The 25,228-nt window shown below is 36.1% G+C and overlaps 1 pseudogene; it reads left to right on the top strand.

The window, feature by feature from the left end:
• The first annotated feature begins 6,264 nt into the window (after positions 1-6,264).
• LOC143385811 (fibroblast growth factor 4-like) lies at positions 6,265-7,346 on the top strand (annotated as a pseudogene).
• Positions 7,347-25,228: the final 17,882 nt, after the last annotated feature.

Below are 25,228 nucleotides of genomic sequence, written 5' to 3'. Positions count from 1 at the left end.
TTCTCTGTGCTAAATTGGTGTTTAGACTTGTTTGAAAACTGGGTCTCAGTGTCCAAGTTGAAGAATCCTGGACAGAAGAGTGTGGTGGATGCTGGAGGAATAGTTCCCAGTGGTGAAGGAAGCAGTGGTGGAGGACAGTTAGAGCATTTCCATAGAATACTTTTCCACTTTAGTTCTGTGTTGGATGAGAATTAATGATTCATAGTATATGCCTTATTAGAGGGTACCACCCCATTTCCAAAGTGCCATCACATTCTACCTTGCCAGAACAGGCTGGGCAATTCCAATCATTGAAAATGTTTGTTACCATTAGTCTTTTCTGTGTGTTTTCTTCTTTTTTTATTTCTGATAAGTGTACAATAGTCTCTGTTGGCTTCAATATTAGTTCCTTGAATAGTATTGCTTTGTACTCATGTTCATAAATTTATATGTCATTTGAATATTTCCTTTTATGTGATTTTTAAAAAATTCATCGTTTCTGCTGAACTCTGTTAAGATGTATTTTCCCCAAAAGAAGTAATTGAGAGTGGGTTTGTAAATATTTTGTGGTATTAAAAAATTGACAATTTTACCTCAAATGAAGGAAGACCCTTCTTCACTATATGGTCAAGGTCTTCTGACACATAGGTTACTGATCACACTATGTCTTTAATGTTTTTAAGAGATCTTCAAGGACTATACATTGTTTCTCACTTGTATATAGCCTTAACACTTTATATGTGTCAGACAAGCCTATGGCAGGTCCTGTCATGAGGCTGTTTTAACTTTTCAAAGGCATCTTGAAATTTTTGTGCAGAGTCAACATTTGACTTGAACTCTGTAAGGCCTCACATAGTTTACCTATTAATCTAAAATTAAGTTCCCAAATATGGAAGCATCTTACTGTTTTGTTTAGCTTTTTTATGGCTATGTCCAAAATTAAGTACAAGAAAAATTTTAGAGGAGAAAGAGTTTATTTTGGGGCTCAAAGTTTCAGAGGTCTCAGTGCAGACATGGCTAACTTCATTCCTCAGGGTCTGAAATGAGAAAAAACACCATGGCAGGAGAGTATGGGGGGAAAAGAAGCTGAAAATATTTTGCCAGGAAACAGAGAGTAGTTTTTTTATTATAGAAAAAATGTAAACCTCAAAGGCTTGACCCCATGGACACATCTCTTTTTGCTCTACCATATTTGCCTCTAGTTACCACTCAATCCTTATCAGAAGATTAATTCACTGAATAGATAACACTCTCATAAACTTATCAGTTCACATCCAAACCCTCTTGCATTGCCTCATACATGAGCTTCTGGAAAAAAACTAATATCTAAATCATAAGACTAATATTTCCAAGAACCCAAGTACCTATTTCTGTTTCCTGACTTTTTTAAGGCTCAAGATAGCCTGCTTTTAATATGACATTATAATTAAGGTTCATTGGCTAATATAGAATACCAGATAGGTGACTTGGTTAGAAAACTAAGTCATTTTAGTGGACACCTCATGTCTGCATGAAGTGAGGTGGTTTAGTGAAGCAACAAATTATTTGAATATCTGTATTTGTTGTTGGGATTGGCAATAAACAGATCATTCGAATATTGTAAAAGAATTTCTTTATATCTAACACTTTAGATATACTTGTATTAAAATAATTATGAAATTTTTCAAATCTCTGATGTAAGACAACTCAGGAAAAATATATGGCTACTTTTGTATTGAAGTCCTCCCACGCAAAAGCAGTAATTATGAATTCTTTATCAAAGGAAGGAAAAGGAACACATCTCTTGAATTTTGTACGTTGAAACAGTCATAGTTACATGGCATTGCCATTAACAAGTTTTATAGATTAAGTACCATGGAATGAATATCTGAAACAATATGTTTAGATCTCAGATGCTGCCTAAATTAGTATCCATCAATGTTTTTATTATTATTATAATTTATTTTTAAACAGAAAAATTTTTGATAATGTTTTCTTTTATAAACTGTAAACATTACCTAACAGCATAAATGACATTGGATGCTTCCTTGAGACAATATTCTAAAAAAAAATGGATATGTATGTTTCTGAAAAGAGTCAGCAAACATATTTGTAGCTCAACTCAAATATAAAACATTTACTTCCACACAGATGATCAAATTAACTACATCTACAGTGGAAATATTTTTTTGTTGGCAAATGAAATAAATTTTCTGGTTGTCAGAACATTTCTAAATAAAGGTACTTGATTTGGTGAATATATGCCTATGTAGACATACACTCAAAGTAATTTAAATTAATGTATCGACTTATTAGAAAATAAAAATAAAAACTTCTAATTACAGGCTTACTTCACAAAAAACTGATACAAAGATTTATATTGATTACATATTTTAATCATCATTATTATTAAAATGAGAAGCAGAAAATCTGAAGCATAGAGAAGTCAATTTTTTTTCACAATTTTACAAATAAGACTATATATTATAATTGTGTTTTATCCAGCCACAGGCAACAACAACCAATGATTTAAAAAGTGTTACAAAACAAGAGTTTATTTTTTTATATAATAAAAAAAAAACTAAAAATAGGTAGCCCAGGACCAGGACAGCAGCTGAGGCATGGCTGTGGAAAATCCTGCCTTGCCCTACTTCTGCTCCAGTCCACCTGGCCTATCCACATGCTCACTGCTGTATAATTCTGGAGGGTTACCACACCTAAAAGCATCTCACCTAGAAACAATTTAATAAAACTCAGCCAGAAAATGGAGGAGGAAAACACAGGCCACAAATCCTCAGGTTGAAGGCAAGCCAGGAAATAGAGGGATGTCTCTGTCATAATTTTCTTAGATGAGGGTAAGCAAACAGGTTCAACAAAGAACAAAACAGCAAACAGCTAGGATTTGCAGGCTCTATGGTCTCTTCCACTTACCCAACTCTAACCATAGAGCTGGAAAAGAAGCAAAGCCAAGATGTAAAGAATCAGTAAATGCTGTCCAAAAAAACTTTAAGTGGAGAAACACAAGACAGGAAGAGGGTGGTGGCACTGGTAAATTTGCCTATTTGGCAGTAGTTTGAGTAGAAAATGAGTAGAAATATTAGAGGTATTAGTACTGTAGTAGTAATTTTGTTTTGCACCTGAGGTGGGTTGATTTACAGTGCTGTTCTGGTAAAAAAAAATTACAGTCTTATAGAAAAGCAGAGGATTCAAGATGTGGATCAGCAGTGAGATACATGTGCTTTGGAATTGAGGCAGAGGCAGGATACAAATTGAAGCCTGTGAGACTCTAGCCTGTGCTTTCAGTCATGGCTTTATTGCCTCTAGAAAGTTCACATCAGGATCCAGGCATTTGGAACCAAGAAGCTTGTTGACCTGTCATCTAATAAGACATGATGAGATTCCATAGAAGAAAACAAAGTTATGGAAGGTTAAGAGACTTTCTACAAATCATAATTGTTGAAAAGAAAGAATAAATGTGTCTCTTGCTTTTCCTGCACCACTACTATACCTGCTTCCAATAATAACTGAAGAAAAGTTGGCATCTGCAGAGCACTCATAAAATGCATTCATTGTCTCAATTATTCTTCAAACCACTCTTATGATAGAGATACAACTGACTTCTCTGTTCTCATGCTACATTTAAGAACTAATGCAAAAAATAATGAATGATTTGCCAAAGATTATACATCCAAGAGGAGGTAGAGCTAAGGCATGAACACTGGTATGGTGTCTGAGGCCAGGCTCTGCACCACCAGAGTGTACAGACCACAGCTTCCTTTTCACTTTAGTGCTCTTTGGGGCCCTGAGAAAGCACATCACATCTCTAAAAAATACTCAGAAGCCTCTACGTTTTGACATATTACTAATATGCTGAAAATGGTGTGTCCAGCATCAAACAGAAATTAAGCAGTAGCTGTGCTGTCACCACAATAAGTATCTATGGTATCAAAGCTCTTAATTCACTGCCTGACCAGTAACAGCTACAAAGAGTTTCTAGAGGAGTTTCCTTCTGGAAACCATCCAGACTTTGAGAATAAAACATTTTTCTTATTTTTTTTATAGATGTAGATGGACAGGATGAGTTTATTTTATTGCTTATTTATGTATGTCATGCTAATGATCAAACCCAGTGCCCCACACATATTAGGAAAGCTATTTTGCCACTAAGCCACCCACCTAACCTGGAAATAAAACCTTTTCTAATACTGTTAGCAGCTTTCACATTTCTTTTCCCATTCCCTGTATCTAAGCTCTTGCAATAACTATAGATTCATAGGTTTTTTAAAGAAATGATAATCTACATATGATGCATCCCCTTTCGAAAATTTCCTGAAATGGTAACAGTCTGAAAAATCACAACTGGACACCTGACCAGAATGCTGCTATGAAACAGTCAAGGCAGACTATTTCCATGGCCACAAGATCCATTGGGCTGTCCTGCTCTGATCCACTCACCTTTGGCCCTCCCCTACCTCACTAACCCCCAACAACCTGTCATTTTCTAATTTTAATAATGTTATATAAGTGGAATATGTAGTAAGTTCTGCTACAGAGATAGTGTCACTTTACTGAGGAAAGTACTTTCAAAACAAATTCAGTTCTGTTTACAAAATATTTCAGCCTCACTTAGCATTGAACTTTCCATAGTTCCTTGGAAATATAGAAACTTTGAAAGTAGTAATGAAAAGACAAATACAACAGAGCAACTTATATAACCCCAGGAATAATAAACAAGAAGGGTGGCCAACCACCTGATTTTCCCAGGGACTAAAAAAAATATTAACCATTGAAACAGGGACAATCTAAGGCAAACTAAACTGATCTGGTTACCCTACACTCACGTGTTCATACTCTAGACTTATGGTCTAAATGGTCTCTCTCTCTTCAATATGTCTTTTTTTTTAGAGAGAGAGAGAGAGAGAGAGAGAGAGAGAGAGTTTTTTAATATTTATTTTTAGTTTTCGGCGGACACAACATCTTTGTTTGTCTGTGGTGCTGAGGATCGAACCAGGGCCGCACGCATGCCAGGCAGCGCGCTACCGCTTGAGCCACATCCCCAGCCCTCAATATATCTTTTGTCATAGTAAAGAATGCTCAATATCACCAGAAACTTCTAAGAGGACAGCTTCAAATAAAGTAGAGCAACAAAACCATGAGACCAAGGAGATGTATTCTGAACCTGAAACCTACTTCCATAAATGTTTTTACTTGAAAATGTTAAGAGAAGGATAGGTATGTATGAAACAAGATTCAGCTTTTATTATCTAACTGAAACTACCCACTGGGAGAAAAAAGATGTATGTCCACTTCTCTGATATAAGATATTTTATTTTTTTTACAAATTTTTCTCTAGCTTGGGATATAGCTCAGTTAGTAGAGTGCTTGCCTTGCATGCACAAGGCCTTGTGTTCAATCCCCAGCCCACACACACACACAAAATCTTAGTCTAAAAATTAATATCAAGATTTTACTTGATACATGGAAAATAACTAAACCCTGTAATACGTTATGATATATAAAAATATAATAATCTAATTATTTAATCATCAAATTGATATAATCAAATCAAATTATCAAAGTTCAAAATGAATTAAAATGTGCATACTGGCTGTTTCATACACATATGCATCTCTGTGTTCACACACACACACTTGCAGAATCATTACATAGCTTTACCATGTAAAATGAGACAGATTTGGAGGATATAGAGGGCAAAGTGTCTGTCATTGCTGCTGTGCACCTCAGTCTCTGACCTACACAGTGAGTGGAGGACCCACCCTTCAGCAGGCATTGTCAGCACCATTCTTTTCTCAGAATAACAAGAAAGAGGATCTGGATCACTAGTTCCTTCTCTGTCTGCTAAAACAGAGTCTTGAATGACAGACAGCATCTTTGAAGGGTTGTCCACAGGATGGGTTTTACTTTCAGGGTTAATGTGTAAGGTGAGAAAAGGAAGCAAAGAGAAGATGTGCTCTTCACTTCCAGCTTCATACCAAGAATCAAACCAAGAATTTTCTGTAACAAGAACAATGTCACTTGAGAAGCACTGTGAGAAATTTGGATAGTACCTTTAAAACCTGCATAACTAGCGTGCACAGCCTGGTAGAGTCCCAGTTGCAGCCATGTGTCCCACTGCATCCCCAGGAGCTGCCGCTCACTGTCGCTCACCTCTGCTCCTTTCTCTGCTGCTCCTCTGGGCTGAGACCATGTGCTTCCGCAGGCCGCCTCTGGCGCAGCTCGCTGGGCTTTCCTGGGGCATGGACCTGGAGAGACACATGGCCCTCGGTCAGGGATGGCGAGCCCGGGATGGCTCTGCTCCTAGCAGTCCTGCTGGCCCTGCTGGCGCCCTGGGTGGGCCGAGGAGGCGCCTCCGCAACCACCTCACGCAACAGCACGCTGGAGGTCCAGCTGGAGCACCGCTGGGAGAGCCTGGGGCGCCTTGCTGGTAGCCTCACAGCACATGAAGGCTGCCATCCAGAACACGCCTGCGATTGCCAGCTGGGCAACAAGCAGCCGCAAAGGCTGTACTACAACGTGGACATTGGCTTCCACCTCCAGGTGCTCCCAGACTTTGCATTGGCGGCATGCAGGGGACACGAGCTACAGTCTGCTGGAGCTCTCCCCAGTGGAGCGGGGCATCTTGAGCATCTTCGGAGTGGCCAGCAGATTATTCCTCAATGGGAAAGATCAATATTTCATCACTATACTCAGAAAAGCACATATTTAAAACTCATGAATTATTTATTTCTGGATTTTTTTCATGCAACAACTTAGAACTGCAGCTGACCTAGTAACTAAAATTATGGAAAGGAAACTGAAAAAGAGGGATCTCCTGTAATAAGAAAAAAAAGGAAAAGAAGGAAAGAAAGAAAAGTCATAGTGCTCTTTCTATTACCCGGGTATTACTTTAGGTCCAAAGATTCACACATTTTTACACATTTTCAACAGGTTATTGTACAGCAATCCTGACGCAGGCATTATTATTATGCCATTTTTACAGAAAAGAAAAGAAAAATCCTGAGCCATTGAGTAGGGTGCTCAAGTATTTCCTCTTTTCAATCTTTAACTATTATATATTCCTTAATATGTTAATAGTAAGAACAGAAATTGTACTAAATAAAGGATGTTTTCCATTAAAAATTCAGACATTTTTTAAGTTTTAATTACTAAATGCTTTTCAAAAATTATATGACTGACAATATTCTTAATTCATCACAAAAATCAAAGAAATTATTAATGTGTACCTAGGGCATTTACAATTTATTCAAATTCATAAACAGTCCAGTAGCTGAAGGCCATGCACTAAATAACTAGAGAGTTCACTAACAAACAAGGATCAGAGATCAGCCAAAGGCAGGTTGCCAATGTCTCCTTTCACTTCAAATTAAATTGACACAAGTACTTTTCACATTCATTTCTACAGAAAAAATTCTTAAATGTAGCTATAATTTGAATAAGTAACTTCAGTCCAAACATGGAAGCTTCTATCCAGACTGAAATTAAGAAAAAATGTTAATAAAATTATCAGGAGTGAATTAATTTTCCAAAGTTCTTGGCATGATATAGATTTCAAAACAGAATGTCAAATTCTAAAAAGCACTGGTATATGATAATTTAGAGCACTAAATTATGCAATAATGGTATCTCAGTGATTTTTATACCATCAAAGGTAGGTGTTAAAAAGAAAATGAACACAGACTTCATATAGGTGAGATTCTAAATACCAAACATTACTCAGCATAAGTCATTCTCACAACAGCTTCATGCATTAAGGTATAGACTCCAATTATAAAAATATACACATTGTACATATCACCAGAGGACATAATTTATTTCTCAAACAAAATAATTTATTTCTTCTAGTGATGAATGAGCAAGTCTAAACTGAAAGAAAGATTCATGCTGTCAAAGATAAATAAGTTCTAATTCCTCCTAATTTATAATCTTCCAAGGTAAAACAGTATATTTTTTGAGCAGGCATTTAAACTAAGCTCTAAATCATGAAGAATAATTATCCTGGGTAAAGAATGAACTAGTGCTGCTAGAGTTGTCTGATCCTAAATTTTCTAATTTCACAGCACATTTTTCCCAAGGGGCTTTCCAAGTAATGATTGTGGTGAGATTGAAGCTGAACCTTTTCCCAACCAGGCTGTTGAGCTGAGTCTGGTATAAGCAATATTTTTGTATATTTATTAGTTATATATATCTTTTTATTCATTTTAATTAGTTACACATGACAGTACAATGACCTTGACATATCAAATATTTGAATCAGATGGGATATAATTTCTAATTTTTCTGAGTATACAGGTTGCAGAATCACATTGATCATGCAAGCACGTATATACACACAGTAATAATAATGTCTGATTCATTCTACTGTTCTTCCTATCTTCCCAAACCCTCCCCTCCCCTCCCCTCCCATCACTTCTCCCTATCTAATCTAGGGTAACTGTATTCTTTTTTTTCTCACATCTTTATGCATGTATTTTGTATAACAATGAGGGAAACTATAAAGACAGGGTTGCCCACCCATTGCTCTCTGCATCTCACTTTTCTACCTAATGCCTCCCCTTCTCTGCCTCTGCCTTTCTCATCTCCTATTTACTAATTTTGTTCAGAATTCACTTCTTATTGAGACAAGACTCCTAAGCAAGAGTGGAATCAGCTGAAAAGGCTGCTTTCTGTTGGCTGAATGTCACCAACCTCTCCTGATGCCTCCTCCCAATCTGCACTCTTTTGGAATTTTTTCTCTGTCTTTCTCCAAATATGGCAGATTCTGAGAGCATGCATCTTTAAATCTGAAGCTTAGTTTTGCTATATATAAAGAACTTGGTTGAAATTCACTTTCTTTTAGAGCTTGAAATATGTTATTTCAGGACCTTCTGGTATTGAGGGTTGGGGTTGAGAAATCAGCTGAAATCTAAATTGGTTTACCCCTATATGTAATATTTTTTCTTGCAGCCTTTAAAATTCTATTCTTAATCTGTTGGTTATTCACTATTATTATAATGTGTCTTGGGGAGGTTTTGCTGTAATTTTTTTCATCTGGGATCCTGTAAGGCTCTTGTAGTTGATTTTCCATTTGATTCTTTAGATTTGGAAAATTTTCTGATATTATTATTTTTTAAAAGGTTATGCATTACTTTGGTTTGTATCTTCAAGACTTCATTTATTTTGGTCTTTTCATGTTATCTCATATTTCTTACAATTTCTGTTCAAAATCTTTTACCATCTTCTTGGTGTGGTTGATTTCATATTTAAGAGTATCTATTTTGTCTTCATTGCCTGTAGTTTTTTTTTTTTTTTTCTAAGTGGTCCAGTCTGATAATGATACTTTTCATCGAAATTTTAATTTGGTTTATTGTTGTCTTCATTTGAAGATTTTTGCTTGATGTTTTCCATAATCTCTGACTCTTTATTGATGCGATATTTTACTTATTGTATTTCCTCTACTTTATCATACTTCTTTTCAAAGTTCAGCCAAATTATGTATCTTCTAAATTCCTTTCTGATATTTCTCCTACTCTATCATCTATAGATTCCATTGCTGAAAGTTGCTGGTTTTTTGAGGCACTTTGATCTCTTGATTTTCATGTTGTTTGTGTTTTTTTCCCCACATTGAAGCATGACTCTGGGGCAGTTGTTTCTACCCTGTAGTCTTACAGTGTCCATGAATTTTCCCAGTACCTCACATTTAAGGGGAAGACAACTATTAATAGCACCCAATGCAAACAATATACACCTTTAATCCTAATAGCTCCCATTAAAGCATCCACAGTTTGTCACAATAAACAGAAATTATGTATTAAATTATTGTCTACGATATAAATAGTAAGTTTGCTAAAAGGGTTCACAATTTATAATGAAGGACAATGAGAGAACAGAAGTACTCTAAGATGTGGTGTTTTTAAGGGAGAAAGAGAGAATATAGAGATAAAAGTGAGAAAAAATAATAGAGGTTTGTTTTTAGTATGAGAGAAGTGAGAAAGAGAAACCAGGAAGACAGGTGAGAAAAAAATATAAAGATTTAGGGGAAAAATATAATATATATATATATATATAATCTCATATTTATGGGTACGCTGCTAGTGGTCACCATCTGAATTATATATATATATACATTTATTAACAGGAACCAGTGGAATGTGACCAATGAAATTCTAAATATATATATATATATATAGCAAAACTTTAATATTATATTAAGACAGCCCATTCCTCAATAAATTAATAAATTTTAAAAATTGCATTCAAAGATAATAGAAAAAAAAGAGAAAGAAAAAAAGGGAAAAAAAGAAAAAGAACCCAAAGATAATAGAAATATGAGAAAGGGGAAGGAAAGTCTCAATTGAAAATTAAATGATGGCTTCTATTTGCTTTCAAAATTTTTATCAATATTTCTTCTTCACCAATAAATAGAATTTTCTAAAATTTTATGGTGACTTCATTCTGGTGGGTTCCAGACCAGTTGGTTGTGTGAGCTAATAGCAAGATGCTCTTACATCCACTTCCACTCTTTACACCCATTGCAGACAGTCCTTTCTGTCCCCAATCAGTTCAAGACTCACTAAGCTGGAGAGAGCCTGGGTTTCTCAAGCTTGTTCAACCTGAGCTCTCCCTGAGGAACTGCCCCTTGTCTCTGGCTTTCCACAGCTTTCCAAACTCAGACTGGCCCACACAAACCTAGCTGCAATCTGATGAACCTGTGTTTCAGCTTCCCCAGACTCTGCTTTACTGCAGTTGAAGATTTCAATGCCATTTTATTTTGCAGAGAGGCAACAAGAGATGCACTTACACTAAGGAGTGACCCTGCAAAGAGGCATCCAGATGGTGGCCACTAGCACACCCCACAGAAAGACCTCAGGTGTAACCAGACCCACAAGTAGCATACCAATATATGTCCAGACCCTGGCCAGTGTCCCCAGACTTAGGTGGCCATGCCTCATGATGGTGTCAGTGTTGATGGAAAACCTGCAATCTCCAGTGGGTATCCCATGATGGTTGTGGGCATGTGTAGAAAAAACTGTGGGTACTGTGAGAATGGACTTGCAGGAATCAGAGGGCAGTGATCAGTGATACAACTGCAGTGTGTGAACAGTCTGCAGACTAACATTGGGTAATCCATGGATGGGTGGCAGGTGGCAGGTAATGGGTAGGCAATAGGTGGGTAAATGGGCCTTGATATATCTTTTGAATGTGTTAACTCTGCTTCATTTCTTCTGCCCTGTTGTAACAAAGGCTGCCAGTGCCTTTTGCCAGGATCTCTGTAAAAGCTTCCCAAATATTGTTTCCAACTTGACCTTTGCTATCCATTATCCACAGAGCAGTCAGTTTTTCTTATTAAACAAAATCAGATCATGGCACTCTCCTGGTTGAAAACCTTATACTGCATCTGAAAAAAATCTAAATCTGTGTTCAAAGACAAAGCCCCAGGTGACCTGAACCTGCTTCTCTCAACTGTACTACAGCCACTCTGGCTTTTTTCAGACCTCAAAACTTACCAGACACCTGCCCACCTTAGCTCCTCTGCAAATGCTGTGCCCAATGTCAAGCCCCATCTTTTTGTGTCACTGGATCCTTCTTCAAATTTGGTTTAAAATGTTTATCTTTGAAAAAGTCTTCTCTGGTCATTTGATAATGCTTATGTGTTTATACTTTTCTCATTTTTGTCATTTTACTTTTATTGCACTGTTAATTTAGTAACAGGGACAAGTAGAATGTGACAAAAATGAGGCTTCTTTTAAGTCCTAGTTGAAGAAAAGTGTGCCTTTCCTTTATTTTACAGAACACAGGCCATAGAAGTACAAATAAAGTGACTCAGTGAAGTATATGATAATGGTCATCAAAACATAAGAGAAAAGAAAATGAGCTGAGTTAAGGCCACAAATGGTGTTAAAAGGCCACAATATACAGTGTATATTCATCTGTATTAAATCTTCAGAGTAGAAAAATTAGTGAGAAAGAAAAATTCATGGTTCCTGTACCTAGAGAAGAAGTAAGAATGCGAATGGTTACAATTGAGTAAAGGGTTGTCTTTGGGGTAGAGAAGAATTTCAAATAGACCGTGGTGATAGATGAACAACAGTGTGAATGTGCTAATGACTAGAACCAGAACTGGGTACTTCACAAGTCAATTTTATTGTGGCTACAGGATATGTCAATAAAGATATTATTTTTTTAACAGGGTACATGAAATGAACTGCTGTGAAGCTGCTATATCACACTAATGGAAACACAAGCTCTCAAACGTCAGGCCATATTATTTATCATTTTACCTGCAGAGCTTAGTACAGACCTGGTACCTACTGCCTGAGTGATGACTGGATACTAGGGACTGTTGTTTGGAAGCAAATAGTCTAACCATTAGATCTAGCTAAGGTTTGCTCAGCTCTGATTTCAACAAAGAGTGAGCCCTCATGAGAAATAATTTCACATTAACCATATGTGAAACTTAGTAATCCACAAAAGACTCCTAAATCTGTGCCAGTATTTGATAATTATGTACAAATATAAAAGTCATTTAATATCAGAAGGCCCATCACTATCCCTAAACTCCACAGAGAGAGAAAAGAAGCTAAGCAAGACTTAGCATTCTCCCCTGGCACTTGGCTGAGTATGGCATCAAAATTCCAGAGGCTAAGTAAAGTGCCTTCTACCATATCTTCACTCTCATGGGAAAGTGGAGATGAACTCTGTCACAAGCATTCACAACAATTACCAGGAAGGTACTATTTGAACACCGAGGACCATCCTCAGTGTTAGAGCTCTACCTCTAAAATATTCTTTGGCTTTAAAAACCCTAGTTACTTTCTTTCCCCATCTAATTATCCACAGAATCTTTGTGATAAGACTTCTGCTATTCTCATTCATAGAATGCCATGAAGACTGAGAGCAGTTCTGCAGGCAAGTAAGAAAAGTGTTTGCCTCCATGTCATTTGCATGGACTTCATGTTTTCCATTTCTGCTTCTACGATATTAAACTCTTGTCATCAAAGTTAAACACTATATTGCCAACTCAAATGGAACAAAGTCTTTCTAATGGGCTACCCTTCTAGAGCTTTTAAGTCTGCACAGAAAGAGTTCCTTGCCTGCCACACACTACCAGTAGCATCATGGCATCAGCTACCTGCAGTCACCAAGAGAAGATACTAGAGACCTCCATCACTCCAGCTGCACTCAGCAGTGATGTAGACCTCAAACTTTACCATCCAACTACTGCCAGCCAGTGCCCATGACCTGGTCTAACATTGTCTGTATGGCAGCCCTTCTCATGACTCCTGACAATGTGAAAGAAAATATGAAGTTCTCAGAATTATCTTGGTCGCTGAGGCTTTCACTATGCACAGTGGGATTCTGTGTCAATCACAGAACAGGCAACTGAGTCAACAGGCTGGATTCTATTGCTTGAGCCAACATAACACTTTCCATCTTGTACTTACTCACTCTCAGGGACACTGTTTTGCCTCAGAATAACATTAGCTTAGGCAAAAGAATCCTGTGACTTAAACTCCTGGATGTGGTCACAACAGAAACACACAAAAGAACTTTCTGCACTTTAGAAACCATCACTTGGAAAAGCACCAAGGATATTTTACAGGATCTGAGGCCACTGGGGCAGAGGGGCTGTGCCCTAGGCTGAAGCATATTCTTTACTCACCCAGTCTTCTATGAGTCACAGAACATATGTAACAGAACACAGCCATGCAGAGAAACCCACCTACAGCATCCTCAAGGCTACATGCCTGGACATTAGTTGTTTTTCTTTTTTTTTTTTTCTTTCTTTCTTTTCTTTTTTTTTTTTCTTTCTTTTTTTTTTTTGGTGTGTGTGGGGTGCATACTGCACAGACTTCACTAATTTGGACTCTAGTTGACAAATTCTTTTCCTGTTTGGCATCTAGTGGTGAATATCACTACTCTAGCTCCATAAATCATTCTCCCTGCTCCATAAATAAAGCTAGGGTGCCCTGGACACATTGCTCTTTGGTGATATTCCAAGCTGCCAGAGAATGGAATCAAATGCTCACAAAGGCAGTTCCAGGAGGCATTCTCAGCATCTTGTCATTCCAGATCAAGCCCCCACCAAAGTCATGAGCAGGCCCTAGCCAACAATCCTGCCTTTTCTTTGTACAAGTCCCAGATACCTTAAAACCCAGGAAATCTAGAATTTCTTCTCAGTCTGTTACGTCCAAGCCTCCAAATGCTCATGTTCCCACCCCATTTTCCTATAGGTCCTGATCTTCACTTCCCCCTGACAATTATACTCACTCTAACATTTTCTTATGTACCTTAATCTTCTCACTGCTCTTAACTTTTTTCCTTTTTACTATCTCAGCCCCTTATTATCATGGTCACTTACTACAATTTTTCAATCCTTCTCAAATTCCATTTTGAATTCCAGACTTCCAATACCCCACAAGTTAGTCTAGATTTACTGGAAAGCACAGCCTTTGTAACAGTCTGCAAACCAACTGTTTATAGAAGTGATCCCAGAACAGAATGAGAAAAGAGTGAATAACTCACAGGGAAATCTCAGGAAGGGATGTGGAGTTGAAGTTTAATTTCTGATACACATGCATTCAACTGTTCTACTTTTGTAAGTGTCAAAACCCATCCATCAAAAAATTCAACTCTACCATGTTCCTGGATTCCATCACCTGAGCTCTTTGAATGGGAGGAGAGGCCTAATTTCTGGAATTGGCTGAATGGACTAGCTGAGAACAAGAAGACAAAGCCTATACACACACTTTCTGCTCTTTGTCAACTATAACTATTCATCCAATCCACTGGTGCTCACACTCTTCTAACCGTATCATTCTAACAGTCTAACTGTACCAAACTGCACTTTAGAAACCATCACTTGGAAAAGCACCAAGGATATTTTACAGGAGCTGAGACCACTGGGGCAGAGTCATTCCATTCCTTATAAAACTCAGAGACAATTGACACATATAACCCCCTTGCAAACTCCCTTAACATTTTGTTCATGACCCCCTTTATCTGAAACTCGCAACTGGAAAAATTTATCTCCACACACAGTAACTGCATCTGCACTTAATGTTTCCCACAAAATAGTGAGTTCCCTTGTTTGCTATAGACTCTGGATGATAATTAACCCTTTCACTTCTCTTCCAGTTGCACATGTTACTCAGGTCTCAAAAGCTCTTTGCAATATTCAGAGAGACTTCAAGTCGACAAAAAAACATTGATTTCACACAAGTATATCTGTCAAAAAATATACACCCATACCTGTTTTATGTTTTCTGACCTGTTAAAGTGAAATCTGTCTCTGACTTTATTAAGTGCCTCAAAGCAAGACCACATACAGTTATGAGATTGTACACTTCATAGCTGTCAGTTCCTGGTTCTCAACAGGGAATGGCCTAGTCCTTAGCCCACATCCCCTTCAAAAGGATTTCGCTCCTGCTATGTATTCACACTCTCTTGCATCTTTCCAACCTCATTCTCCATCAGATAATTTCCATTGACATACAAAAATCATCTGATATCCCTCATCTTAAGGAAAAATTACTACCATCACCTTCCTGTACCCACTATGGACACTACATTATACTCTGCAGCCATTCACAAGAGTGCCAAACAGTTACCTTAATTTTCTCTCTCCATCTTTTATATACATACAATTAAATTAGTAAAACTTTCCTAACTACAGAAATTAAATGAAGACCAACATTTCTAACACCCTATTATATTCTAAATTCAGTATGTTTACTCAACCTCAATTTTTTAGTAACCTGCTTAGAAATATAAATTTTCAGTCTTATGTGAAAATATATTCACCTTCTCTCTATTTTTGAATGTTGGTTTAGTAGTATACAAAATTTTATTCTTATAGTTACATCCCATGGTTTCCTAAAGATATTATTACATTATCTTGTCCATTATTGCTCTGTTATTTTCTCATTGTTTTTCTTTGTGTGCTGCTTTTAAAACCTTCTTTGTTGGACTGAAGTTGTATCTCAGTAGTAGAGGGCTTGTCTAGCTTGTGTTAGACACTGGGTTTGATCCTCAGCACCACATAATAATAAATAATTAAAATATAAGTGTTGTGTAGACCTATAACTAAAATGTATATATTAAAAAGAGATATTCTTTCGTGGCATGCTGGTGAAAACCTGTAACCCTTGCAGCTCAGGAGGCTGAGACACAAGGATAGAAGTTCAAAGTCAGCCTCAGCAAATGCGAGGCTCTAAGCAACACATTGAGACCCTGTCTCTAAATAAGATACAAAATGGGGCTTGGGGTGTTACTCAGTGGTTGAGTGCCCCTGAGTTCAATAATCATTACCCACATCCCCCCAAATAAGATCTTTAATGTCCTTGAAATTCTTTAGTTAAACTGTAGTATGTATGGCTTTGAATTTGTTTTTACTCAAATTTTTTTCTGCTTCTTGACTCAAAGATTCATCATTTTAGGAAATATTGTAGCAATTATCTCTTTCAACATTATCTAACCCCAATTCTCTCCATTTTTTTCTGGAATTTTTCTGATATATCTACTGATTAACTTCCTATCCTCTTATTCTTTCTTTCATAATTTTCATATTTCCATTTCAGTGCTTTATTCTGAGTATTTTTCTCACATCTACCAGGATAGCAGTTCTTATTTTAGCTGCATATTGTATGCTTTTTCACTCAAATAACCTTTTTAAGTCATAAATGGACACAACACCTTTATTTTATTTGTTTTTATGTGGTGCTGATGATTAAACCCAGTTCCTCACATGTGGTAGGCAAGCACTCTACCTCAGAGCTACAACTCCAGCCCTTAAATGACTTATTAAATAAATGAAGACCTTTTTACCTGTGTGACAAACCAGAGAATTATGCTGAATAAAAAATTCAACTTCAAAAAACTACACTCTGAAATAATTTTCTCACAAAAATTCTTTAAATGACAAAATTATAGAAAGAAATAGCAGATTAGTAATTGCCAGGGTTTAGATATGGTTTGAAGCAAGAGAAAAATGAATAGTAGCTATTAAATAGAAATGTGGCAGATCATTGTATGAAACAAAATATTCAGTATCTTATTTGTATCATCATAAGTATCCTGATTGTGAAACTGTGCTCATTTTTTAAGATGTACAAAAACTGGCTAAAAGGGTCATAGCATCATCCGGATTTACTTTCTGAAAGTGCATGTGAATTAAAAATTTTCTCCAAACACTATATAATTAAAAATAAAAAAATGGGACAAAAATGAAAAATACTGTAGAATATATGTAAACAAGGATCATAGAGCAGACAAATTCATAGTCAGAAAATAGAATGATGGTTTCCAAAGACTGTTGAGAAAAGGGAATAAAGAATTAATATTTAATGAGTATAGAGCTTCATTTTTCAAAGTTATGGAAATGGATACTTGTAATGGTTACCACACCATGAATGTATTTAATGCCTCTTTTAACTACACATGTTAAAATGGTAAATTTCATGTTATACAGATATTTTTTTCACAATTAAAAATTATTTTAAAAAACAAAATAAAAAACAACAATCTTTCCAAGAATTCTAGATTTTAAAGAACAAAATCTATATTCCTTTATAGATTCGGGGGCCTACATGGACTCTAATCTCTTTGTCTACCTATCTGTCCTGTATCAACACAGTTGTCTGGCCATAGATTCTTCAGTTCTGCAAGTACATGCAACTTTTTCCTGCACCTGCCTGCCTTTAACCTCTGCCTAGGACATGCCTCCACTGGGCTCTGCACTGCTAACTGCTTTTCATCCTTGGACATCACCCTAAGAGCCAGCACAGCATGGAGGGTCAAGTGTGTTCTCAGAAATCCAAGGGCACTCTTGGTGTCAGCTTGTTTGCATTTCTTCTCACCAGTAATGTGAGAATCATAACAGCACTGTCTAACCAGGCTGTTGTAATGATTAAACAAATCATTATCTGCAAAACACTTAAAACAGTGCCTGGAACTCAAAGATTGTTAATTATTGTTATTAATATTTATCATGATAGGAATATCACATAAATTATGTTGACTGAGTGAAATTAGACACAAAGGATTTAATATTCAATGATTCTAATAGTATTAAATTTTAGGATAGGTAACAATTGCTTACCTAGGTAAAAGAAATTAGATTATTAGCAGGGCAGGGCAGGAGGAAATGTAGAGAAAACTCTTACAACTATCATAGTGAATTCTTCTATGCACACACTTGTTAAAATCCATCAACCTGCGTGCTTGAAATTTGTGCATTTTGTTACACATTAATTATAAATTTATAAAATAGTTTTTAAAATGTCACTTCTACAAAGAGGCTATTTTTTACACTTAATTTAAAGGACACTCACCCCAGCTCAGACTATTTTTCATTATATTCTGATCATGTCCTTTGAGCCTTCATCTTCACCTTAAAGGACCCTGCTTATTAACCTATTTTCTCATCACTAACAATTCATTTTAGACTCCCCTATCCTTTCTCTACATAGCAACCAGAACAGCACCTGGCACTAACTAAGTGTTCAGTAACTATTCAAAGACTGCATAGAGGAAGGGAAAGAGAGGGAGAGGCTAAACTTGTCATAAGCTCCCAACATACATAACAGCATTGCTGCATGTTAACACTGGAAAGAATCTTAGAAGTATTCAATACATCATCTTCATTTTTGTCATGAGTAAATGGAGACAACAGAATAAAAAAAAATAAATTTCTCAAGTGGAAGATGGTCTGGAATTCATATCTTCTAGAATTTTTTATTATTATTCAAATTCAAAATGACTTAGTTTGCACATATAGATATGCTCTACTATTACAATCAGATATTCATTCAAGCATTAAGTTGTGACTTGTGCTAAATTAAACATATCTTTCTTGGGGCAATTGAAATAAAATGTTAATAAGTTAATAGATTTTCAAGTCCTTAAGCATGGAAAATTATGAGTCACATTTTTTCCCATTCACTTGGCATGCCCATACTTCTCAGTCCAGATCATTACTGGCAAGCCCTCTATCACAATGCTGACTGAAGGTTTGATATATTCAGCCTAAATAATTCACAATTCCAGTAAAAATCATGCAAGAACACTTATGCTTTTAGATTCTTGTTATGTAGGCTACAGGATGTTATTTAAGCACAAATCCCTGAAATTAAGCAGAAGATTGCCATTGCTCAGACTAAATTTGAGTTTCATAATCTGTTAATTGGTTGTATAAATTTTCTCACAGAGGCAAAATAAGCATTACTTGAAATCAAAGTTTGCATTTAATAGTGAGAGTAAGAGAAGGAAATGGAGAAACTATAAACCAAAGCAGACACAGAATAATTATATTTAAAAATATGACTATATGTATAAAACAAAGTTATACTCATCTTTGATATGCTAAGATACAAATTAACTATTTGAATTCAGTAAATCAAAGAATTAAACATGTATTTTTTATATTCTCAGAAAAATAAAATCCATGATTACATATTTAAAATTCTGAATACAACTTATTTTAATTTTTTTTCTAAATATAATTAGCTTGTTCATGATATTTTTCTGTTCTAAAAGCTTTTTTTCTTGAAGTGGTTTACTCTTTTAGTTTTTCTTCTTCTGATGAAGTTTACAACCAGTACCTGACTTTCCTTCACATCTTTTCATTTAGTCAGCTTCACCAGTACTTTATATCTGCTATACATATCAGCAGGCTAAATAGTTATAAAAAGAAAGATGTTTTAGGCTTTTGGGCTAGGTAACATTAGGAAACTATCTGGGTCAGGTGTGGTTTCATACATTTTTAAACCCAGTGACTCAGGAGGCAAAGGCATGAGAATCACAAAATTGAGACCAGCCTCAGCAACATAGTAAGACTCTGTCTCAAAATTAAAAAAAAAAAAAAAATCAGGGATGCAGACGTAGAATTCTCTGGGTTTCTCCAGTACCATGAGAGGTGGGTGAGGCAAACATACAAAAACTAAAAAATACTTACAGATTTAAATAGTTATTAAAATATAAAATAACCAGGATATTAAAAAGAATAAAAGATTCTTTTCTTACCTCAGAATTTTTTTGAAAATTATAATCTTAGGACAATAATGTTCTAAGAGCCCAAGCATGCAAATGAGAAAAGCTACAAGGTGGGTATGAGAATCCAGTTACTACCTCTCCTACCGGCACTACATAAGAGATGCTAAGTCTTTCTCTTCCCAGAGGGAGAAGAGGAAACTTGAGAGAATTAGACCTCTCTCTCTGAATGTATACATAACATACCTTGAAATGTATAAATAACATACAAAGCCTGTGAACAAGATGTTAAGACAAAGAGATGCCAGCATTTGAGTGTGTACCTGACATAGGGTAGACATACTAAATCTTGCCACACTAGCTAAAGACTGACTACCTTTTTTCATTCATCCATTTTTACCTTCTTTGTAATTTCATCATTGCTTCTTCAACTTTAATTCCCCTGTGCCATGTAACCTAACATGTTCACAATTTCCAGAAATTAGGCACTTGATGTTTTTAAGAAACCATGTAACTCTTTAATTGCTCTCTTAACAACAGAGCAGCCCTTACTACTGCTGAGTCCTCTCCTATTGTTCAGTTTTAGAATTCCCTACATATTCCCAAAAAAAGTATTTTTAGAAAATATAACCAAAATCAACACTGTGACTAAAGATAAGAGTATTCATGATGCAATGGGAGTCCCTGTGCTGGACCTATTGCCTCACATGTTTTAAAGGTTTGTAAAAAACTTTCAATTTTATTAACATGCCAAATTTAACCTAGATAGCTTTGCTTAATGTGGGTCCAATACATACAACTCTCTAAACTTTGGTTTCTTTTCACTAAGCAATACATATTTCAAATTGCACATGTCCAAAATAAACTGTAGACACAACCATCAATCCCCCCATATATATATATATCTCCAAAAAAAAAAGTCTCATCATTTCAGGAAAAGATCTATCCTATTGGTTGATCCGGCTAGAAATCCTAAGTGTTATCCATGGCTGCTTGCAATTACCATATCCAAAAAATACATCATTGATTCTAGTTTTGAATTACAGCAATAACTGACACTGCTACACAAATTGAGATTAATCTAAATATAACATACATAACAAGAATTTAAAAGTTTCATTGTGCACAATAAACTTTTGGTCAAATGTTTCAGATTTTTTAAAGGAACCTCTGATTGTGCAGAACATATCTGAAGCCATCTGATTTTTGCCTGCAAACAATTTGGGCAGCAGTAAAAGAAAAATGCCTTTTCATCTTTAATCAAAACTGAAAATTTGTTTCAAAGTGAAAGCCAGTCTTCTACATAAAAGAATAAAAAGAGAAACAATATGAGAAAAAATTATCAGGAACATGAAAAAAGTTCAGTGAGTAAAATGAAAAGAAGAATTAGGCTGATTCAGAAAAGAGCATGGTGTGTAGACCTGAGCTGGAATCCTAGATAATCAGCTGTGCCCTTGGGTAAGTCATCAGCTCTAATCTGCAGTTCTGAGGCTTGTACAGGAAACTAATTATACTTGCCTCAGAAGCAAATTGTGGGAATTAAAAAAATATGTTTCAAGAGGTCCTCAATATATAATAGCCACTAAAATTATCAATAGGTATATAAGTAATTTTTCAAGTTGGAAAATAAAACTTACTGTTTCTTTTCAAACTGAAAAAAAAATTACCTATAAGCCTAAAAGCTCAACATGAGATAACATTAACAAGTAGTGGGAGTGGAGAAGAGTTTCTCTTCTTGGTCAAAAATCTCTCACTTCTATTGTGTCTGTGAACTGACTGAGGAAGTTTAAAGCTGATGCAATGTTTCAATGTGCAGGAGACTTTCATCCAAATATTCCTATTGCCATCTTATGGAGCTGGTGATATATGCTGTGTTCACATCTCTGACTATTTCAAAAACTAAGAAAATGGTGAAAGAAGACAAAGAAGAACTTTTCATACTTTAGGATGGCTCTCCAGCCTTGCATGCCCATGGAAAGAGAGAGAGCCATTGGAAGTTTTTATTCTTATATAGGAGACACACAAGGGGAAGTTCAGGGAACATTCTGTCCCCAAAAGGGAAAAGGGAAAGGATTACTATGGAACACAAAATGTGTAACTCAGACTCACTGTGTGATTCCCAAAACTGGAACCACACCTCATTATTCAAGTGGGGGTAAAATCCAATGTATTATGGGATGCAATAACTGTTCAGTACATCTTATTCAGAACTTTAATGTGTGTACTGTACAGAGCAGTTCCTAACATCTTCCAGGCTAAAAATCAACTCTGGTGGTGCAGAACACATCTGATGCCATCTGAATTTTTTCTGTCAACCATATGAGCAGGAGCAATGCAGGACTGTCTTTCCATCTTTAATTAAAGCAGAATTTCATTATAAATGAAAAGCTATACATCTTAGGGTGATATATAAACTTGTAAAAAATGTCATGCATATACTAATTTATAACATCTCACACTGCTGGCCATGGTGGAACATGCATTTAATCTCAGTGGCTCAGGAGGCTGAGACAGGAGGATTAAAATTTCAAAGTCAGCCTCAGGAATTGCAAGGCACTGAGCAACTCAGTGAGACCCTATCTCTCTATAAAATACAAAAAAGAGGTCAAGTTGTAGCTCAGTGATTGAGTGCGCCTGAATTCAATCTCCTGTAACTCTTAGTGGTATTTTTCAGAACATTACTATTAAACTGCACTGCCATTTGCTCAGCCTAATAAATTTCTATGGCAATGAGATACTTTTTCTTTCTTTTTTGTTTCACCCAAACTTGAAAGGCACCTCTAATGATTAAATTTGACATAAAGTGTATATCCAAATTACTTTTCATAAAAAGAAAAAGAGATAGCAGTTATCACATTTTCTAAGGTATTCAGTACTTTTAGAATTTGTAAATTCAAATTTGCATATATTTCAGGTTTTTTTTGTCCATTTAAAAATAATAATTCATAAGTACTCTAATTATGAATCTCATTATTGTGGGTGGACATGATGGTGAAATTCAGTTACATATTTTCATATGCATACAATCTAACTTATTTTAGATTAATTCTACTCTCTTTCCTATTCCTATCTATCTACCTTTCTTGAATGCTTGTATGGATAATCTACTAATCTACTCTTCTTTCCCTCTCTCATTTATTGTCATTTGGCCTCCACATATCAGAAAGAAAAAAAAAACATTTCACCTATAATTTTGGGGGGATTTCCTTGTTTCACTTAGCAGATCAGTCTCCATATCCATTTATTTACTGGCAAAGGTCATAGAGTCATTATTCTTTATGGCTGAGTAATATTTCATTGTGTATATATACAAAAATTTCTCTAGCCATTTTTCTATTGATGGGCATCTAGCTTGCACCCATAGCTTGGCTAATGTAAATTGTGCTGCTATAAACATTGGTGTGGCTCTGTCACTATAGTATGCTGATATTAAGTTCTTTGTATATATGCCAAAAAATGTGATAATTGGCTCAAAGGGGTATTTTAAAACCTAGCTTCCTTTTTTTTTTTGATTCTCCATACTGCATTCCAGAGATATCACACAAATTTTCAGGCTCATGACAATTTTTGAGAGTTTCTTTTTCCCACATTCTCACCAAAATTTGTTTTTACTTATTTTATTGATAATTGGCATTATAATTGGAATGAGATGATATCTCAGTGTAGTTTTAATTTGCATTTCTCTAATTGCTAGAGATGTTGCCTTCTCAGTGTTTTTAACTTTTACTTTTCAGTAACAACATCTAGAACATTTTAGGGACCAGTTTTGCTTTATTTATGAAGTGGGGACCATTTTTCACTTGAAGAATTAATTGGGAAGCTTAAGGCACATGTCCATGAGTACAGGAATGATTTGTACATAGTTATCTTGCTCATAATTATGAGAAAAAATTGAATATGGAGTGAGAAGAGGGAAAGTAGGATGGAGCAAGAAAGAAATGAAACATATTGGGGACAAAACCACACCTTTCCCAATGGAGTGTAGGTAAATGGAAACCAGGCCTTGTCCTCATATTTGGGGGAGAGGAATGGGCCATTTCCAAAAAGACCATTTCCTTAGCTGAGCCAAGCTGAGACTGGTACCAATGTGTCCAAGATCCTCCCAGCTATGGTGTGCCCTGTGTCTCTGGGAGTCACAACTTGAGGTAAGTATCCTCTTGAACTTTTTAGGTTAAAGTAATGCAGCCACCTCTTTGGGGCACATTAGTTCAGGAGCTGAGCTTAATGCTGGCACAGACTCTTGGTCATGACAGACATGGCCCACACTCTCCTAGTGTTTTCTGGCCAATATAGGCAGCAGCCCAAACAAGAAAGGGGACCACAGCTTTAGTTTTATCCCAGTGTTAACAAGCAGAATGTCAAACTATGAGGCTGATGAAGAAACTTCCTGTGGAATCCTGGTGAAAAAGGTAGACAGCATGGAAAGAGATAGAGAAACAGACACAGAGAACTATGCCCATGGCAGTTGGCAGGTACTAATGATCTTGAATTCTCTTACAATACTGGAGAAGGAGCAAGATGTAAAGAGTTAACCTGTGAATAGTCACCCTGAATTTTAAACCCCATGAGGTCAGAGTCAGAGCTCAAACCCCAAACAACATTGACCAGTTTATTCTCATATGAATGTCAATTACAAGCCTTAACATTTAGAAAATTATTCCTCCAAGCCACATGCACTCTGCAAAATACAGTGTCATTCTTCCTGGTGTTGCACCTCCTATGAAGCAAGACAGGCTTGGCACCCCTGGATGAGGTTCCCAGCATGAATTCTTAGGTACAGCTGTGTAGGGCATTCAGGCCACAGTTGGGTGTCCCAGGCCATTCTCAAGTTCTAAGTAGAAGCAGGAATTATGCTTGGGTCATATATTTCTATATTTATACACACTGGCCCAGAAGTTCACTAAGACCACTATAGTTGTATATGGGTTGAAACATTTTGCTCAAAAAATGCAGCATCAATTAGACCAGTAGTAATCTCATCATACATGCAATTACCAATTTCTCTTTTTTTACATATCAACATTATCTGAATTAACCCATCCATATTTTAATTTATTTATTTTTAGTTGTTGATGGGCCTTTATTTTATTAATTTGTATGTGGTGCTGAGAATTGAACCCAGTCTTCACACATGCTAGGTAAGCATTTTACCACTGAGCCACATCCTCAGCCCCACAGTCCATATTTTTAAGCCATAATTCTTAGGTCTGCATAAGAGCTCATAAAATAGTCACACCGTGGTTATGCAGCCATATTACTGTCTTGGATATTTTGGTTCTTCAGA

Source organism: Callospermophilus lateralis (genome assembly GCF_048772815.1).
Source record: "Callospermophilus lateralis isolate mCalLat2 chromosome 8 unlocalized genomic scaffold, mCalLat2.hap1 SUPER_8_unloc_1, whole genome shotgun sequence".
In the NCBI taxonomy this organism is placed as follows: Eukaryota; Metazoa; Chordata; class Mammalia; order Rodentia; family Sciuridae; genus Callospermophilus; species Callospermophilus lateralis.
Note: the sequence above shows the minus strand (reverse complement) of the source record. Positions and strands in the feature narration are given on the sequence as shown.